The sequence below is a fragment of the Oncorhynchus mykiss genome, chromosome 27, assembly GCF_013265735.2.
Source record: "Oncorhynchus mykiss isolate Arlee chromosome 27, USDA_OmykA_1.1, whole genome shotgun sequence".
In the NCBI taxonomy this organism is placed as follows: domain Eukaryota; kingdom Metazoa; phylum Chordata; class Actinopteri; order Salmoniformes; family Salmonidae; genus Oncorhynchus; species Oncorhynchus mykiss.
This window is the reverse complement of record NC_048591.1, coordinates 18,827,921-18,833,713: the sequence shown is the minus strand read 5'-3', so window position 1 is coordinate 18,833,713 and position 5,793 is coordinate 18,827,921. Positions and strand designations below refer to the sequence as shown.

The window sequence follows — 5,793 nt, the reverse complement described above, 5'->3', positions numbered from 1 at the left end:
GCTCTGCCCACTTCCTTGCTTGTTCTGCCCGCTATGATTCATTTGCTTACAGGTGGGGTGGCCTAGAGGCTGTTGTCTATCTTGGGTTACATCTAAAAAATCGTTGACAGCACAAACCATCATTTTGTTATCAAACTTTGCATCTGCGCTGTTCTTCAAGTAAATGTATTTTTGTACATTTTTCAGTGGAAATTGTTAAAACTAGTTCTTGTGCATAGAGGTGTGTGGTTTGTTTAACTTTGCATTGTTTTTTGTTTGACATACATTTTAAAGTGACATCTGTGTGACTCTGATACCATGGAATTGTCCTGAAATCAGAAAGCAACAGAAGTTCGAGGTGCAGTTTAAAGCTTTGTCCAGATGGAGCGATCTCGAGACCATTACATGCTGAACAGACCGCATGCGTGTGCGGTCTTGTCCACCCACACCAGACGCGTTCAGGTCACTCAGGTTGAAATATCAGAACGAACTCTGAACCAACTATATTAATTTGGGGACAGGTCGAAAAACATTCAACATTTATGGCAATTTAGCTAGCAAGTTTGCTGTTGCTAGCTAATTTGTCCTGGGATATAAAGATTGGGCTGTTATTTTACCTGATAGGAACAAGGTCCTCTCCTCCGTCAGGCTTCATCTTCAGCTTCTTTGGACTTTATATGGTGGTTGGTAACCAACTTTAAGCTGCATTACCAGTACCAACTGGACTAGAGTGTGAACCTCATTTCATCATTCAATACCAATTGGTTTTTAGGAACATATACCCATGTGGGTGATTGAAAGACGAACTGAGGTCCACGCTCCAGTCCAGAATCAATTAGTTGCTAGTGCCAATTAACCAATTAATCTGCTTTATCATTGTGGGCACCCTTGACTGACGTATCGATGAATCAACTAACTCATCCTTACTCTCGGGCGACTTCAATACCATCCAGGCATTTTGCATTGCATATGTGTCTGATATCAGCGACAGGGGCTCCCAGACCTTCAGGGATGCAGTGCTGGAGGCCAATCTGGGACTGGCTGGCATGCTGGCCAGTAACATAAGGTGGCAGTGCTGGAGGCCAATCTGGGACTGGCTGGCATGCTGGCCAGTAACATAAGGTGGCAGTGCTGGAGGCCAATCTGGGACTGGCTGGAATGCTGGCCAGTAACATAGGGTGGCAGTGCTGGAGGCCAATCTGGGAATGGCTGGCATGCTGGCCAGTAACATAGGGTGGCAGTGCTGGAGGCCAATCTGGGACTGGCTGGCATGCTGGCCAGTAACATAGGGTGGGAGTGCTGGAGGCCAATCTGGGACTGGCTGGCATGCTGGCCAGTAACATAGGGTGGGAGTGCTGGAGGCCAATCTGGGACTGGCTGGCATGCTGGCCAGTAACATAGGGTGGCAGTGCTGGAGGCCAATCTGGGACTGGCTGGCATGCTGGCCAGTAACATAGGGTGGCAGTGCTGGAGGCCAATCTGGGACTGGCTGGCATGCTGGCCAGTAACATAGGGTGGCAGTGCCGGAGGCCAATCTGGGACTGGCTGGCATGCTGGCCAGTAACATAGGGGGGCAGTGGTGACAGGCACAAACATAGGTTATTCAACGTTAAGATGGCCTAAGGTAGCTAACTATCTGTGGACTGAAAATATATCATTGTCTTATTCTTCTTCAATTCATATTTTGATTACAGTATGTTTATACATGTCTAAACTTGTGATACAGTAATGTAACTAGATAACACTTATACTTCTCATGGGGACTTTTGGAGGAGGTACAAACTGTGGCTCTACACCTCCTGCTTCTTCCTGGTGGTGGTCCACCTACAGCCGCAAGCTGTATGTTCTGTATGAGCTGAGCTCTCCGCTGTGCTGGGGCCCACGGCTGATCGGCTGGGGGTCTGCAGCCCAGAACCTGGCCTACCTCAGCAGCCTCCTGGGGTTAAGGACCATGCAGCGATGCCTAGAGGACTTCTGGGTGTCTCTGGTGGTACTGGCCTCAAACATGACTGGCCTGGTGGTCATCTCATTGGCCAACACTACTGAACTCCTGTTCACAGGTGAGAGGCTATCCCAGAAGATAAAATCAGTTAAAATGTCATCATTACATCAGTTTAGAGTTGAATAGATTTCTTTATTGTTATGAACATGTGTTCTTGGCTGAGCTACAGTATAAGTCAGCAGTATTATCTGGTGGTGTGTCTTGGAGAACAGTGCACAGGGGGAAATGCTCTAGTATCACACAGTAAAACACATGTCTCCCAGAGTAATAGATCAATAAGTCTGCCCTGGAGGAGTTCTGTTTTCTCTCTCCTCCTGTCTTGTTTCCTCCACAGAAAACACACAGCTGGGTAAAGGTCACAAAACTCTTCGCTTATTCACTGCCCTCTAGTGATGGTGATAGATTAATACATGGAAAATCCCCAAGTAAACTTCCATAGCGTACCTTTAACAGGTAAATGTGTATCCACTCCCCTTTTCTAACAGGCTATGGGCTGTGCTTCCTCTACATGGCAGCCACTCCAGTCCCCAGGGCCAAGCTGTCCAAGCTGGTGGGGCCTGAAGAACAAGGTGAGAGAGAGGCCCTTAGCTGGAATGTGTTGTCAATATGTCACGGCCTCTCATGTATACAGTTTCATGACTACATCTATAAGATGCTATAAGTGTTCATAATGTAGCATAACATTTCATGAGAATATGCTTTAAGTATTACAGACATCCTCTTTGTCCTTTGTGTTTCAGGTGAGTTGTTTGCTTCGGTGGCCTGTGTGAAGGGGCTGTGATCCCTGGTGGCCAGCGGCCTCTTTACAGTAACTCTCTCTACGCAGACACCCTGCACATCACTAATCAAATCAAATCAAATGTTATTTGTCACATGCATCGAATACGACGTTACCTTACAGTGAAATGCTTACTTACAAGCCCTTAACCAACAACACAGTTTTAAGAAAATACCTAAAAAATAAAAAGTAATAGACAAGAAAAACAAAAACAAATTCCCTTTCCTGTTCGGAGTCCTCCTCCTCCTCCCCACAGGAATCATTGGGCAAGTCCTCCCTTTCCAGAATTTCCTATTTCAGTTTTCCTCATTTAAAACACTGCAGCCATAAACACCTTGTGATTCATGCATGTTGTTGTGTGTTTAGGACAGACAGACAGACAGACAGACAGACAGGCAGGCAGGCAGGGAGGCAGGCAGGCAGACAGGCAGACAGACAGACAGACAGACAGACAGACAGACAGACAGACAGACAGACAGTAGATAAACTTCATCACATCACAGCTCTAACTTCTGGAAGAACACAGCTTCTGCTGCCCTACATACACCTTTTCAACAGTGTGTATGAGAGGTCATTAGACCTGTCATTAGTGTGGTCTAACTGTCATTATACCACACAGAGGTTGGATTCCGTGGCTTCAACACCAACAGACCAAAACCAAAAAGCTGGAACCACCAACCAACCCCCCATGAGACAAGAAGAGAAAGAAGTCTGGGTTCCCTGTTGTATTTTAAACCGAAAATCTAATGTGAGCTGACATACAATTGTGGTCAAATATAGTTTTTTACAATCACTTTGGCACTAATTTCAGAATCTTGATGTCATTTTTCAAAACTCTAACACTTTTTCCACTTGCTTGGATACAATACACATAAAGCAAAGATCATTTGTACATTGAACTAAAATCACCTGTTCAAAATGACAACTTGACATCAAAGTATTACCATTTCAAAATGCAATTCACACATTACATCTGAGATGACTGTCTATTCATTTCATTACAATGATCTAACTATCAGTTGATACAACTGCTCAAAATGATAAGTAACTTGCATTACTCTTAATGCATAGTTTTATGGAAACTGACAAACAATTTTCCATGTTTAGATCATGAAAGTTTCAGGATAACGAGATCCATTGACACCCATTACTGTGGAACATGAACCAATTGGACTACATTATCTATGGATGTAATATTTCATCATCATTCTTTATCAGACACTTTTTCTATGGTCTCATGTACCACTTTTCCAGACCATGTTTTCAGATTTGACATTACTATACACTATATTCACTTTATTAGGTACACCTATCTAGTACTGGGTAGGACCCCCTTTTACCTCCCCAACAGCCTGAATTATTCACGGTGTTGTACGTTTTAAGAGATGTCCTTCTGCACACCATGTGTGGCCTTTCTGTTAGCTTGAATGAGTCTGGACATTCTCCTCTGACCTCTCTCATTAACAAGGTGTTTTTGCGCACAGAACTGCCGTTCACTGAATGTGTTTTGTTTATCACACCATTCTCTGTAAACTCTAGAGACTGTAGTGCATAAAAATCCCAGGAAGGCAGCTGTTTCTGAGATGCTGGAACCCCCATGTGTGGCACCAGCAATCATACCAAGGTCAAAGTTGCTTAGAATACGCATCTTGCACATTTCTAATGTTTGGTTGAAGAAAAACTAAAGCTCTCTACTCTATATACTCTATCTACTCTATATATTGAGTTGCAGGCAGCCACGTGATTCGTTGTTTGAAGGAGCAGGCTATTTGCGTTAACACACAGGTGTACCTAATAAAGTGGTTGGTAGTGTATGTATGCAAGCCCTTGTAATTGCTTTTCCAATACTGCCAACTCGTTACTGATGATTGATTTCACATTGTGGTACGAGTATATAAATGAGTGGTATCCACCTACAACAACATAGCGATAACATGGAGCCATCAGGTGATCCAGGTCACAAGCAGTGGGAAGAGGAAGACGAGGAAGACGTGGCGGTCAAAGGAATGGCAGGGGACAAGCACCCCTTCTGAGAGGTGGTCGTGGGCCTCGTTTGAGAGGTGTGGGGGAACGTGATCTAGGACAAGCACCCCTTCTGAGAGGTGGTCGTGGGCCTCATTTGAGAGGTGTGGGGGAACGTGATCGAGGACAAGCACCCCTTCTGAGAGGTGGTCGTGGGCCTCGTTTGAGAGGTGTGGGGGAACGTGATCGAGGACAAGGCCACGGACCAAGACGGTGTCCAATGAAACCCGAGCAATAGTTGTAGACCATGTCGTAAATCATAGCATGACAATGACTGAGGCAGCTACAATGACTCAACCAAACCTCAGAAGATCAACCGTGGCCTCAATCATCAGAACTTTCCGCAATGAGAACCGCTATGTCATCAGCATGCACTAAACACTAGGCTACTCTCAAATGTCAAATGACTGTACAGTATACTGCATGCCAATGTGTACCACAGAGTAGGTGATGTGACTAAATGTGTTCTTACTGTAATTTTCCCTGCAGAATTGAGATTAGGCCAAATAAGGGGAGGCAGAGGCAAAATTCTGACTGACCAACAAGAGCGGGCTGTGGTCAATTTGGTTCGGGCCAGAAATGATATTCGCCTTACAGAAATTCGGCAGCACATCTTGGACAATGACGACATGTTCAACAATGTGGAAGCCATAAGTTTGCCGACTATTGCCCACATGTTGAAAAGACACCAGGTGTCTCTAAAACGGCTATACCATGTGCCTTTTGAAAGCAATGCAGACAGAGTAAAGCAACTGAGAATTGAGTATCTTCAGGTATGTTCAGTTTCAAGATGCCTGTTGTGAAACATTCCCCAAAATTCTACATCATTGTAATCAGTAATTCTCTTTCCAAAATGTATTTTTAGAGGGTGATGGAGCTGGATGCTGATGAAAACCATCACAAATTCCTCTTTTTGGATGATGCAGGCTTCAACCTGGCCAAGACAAGGAGGAGAGGTCAGAATTTCACTGGCCAGCAGGCAACCATCCAAGTACCTGGACAACGTGGGGCC

The 5,793-nt window shown here is 44.8% G+C and overlaps 1 pseudogene; it reads left to right on the top strand.

The window, feature by feature from the left end:
- The first annotated feature begins 902 nt into the window (after positions 1-902).
- On the top strand, positions 903-5,276 carry LOC110507116 (annotated as a pseudogene).
- The last annotated feature ends 517 nt before the right edge of the window (positions 5,277-5,793 follow it).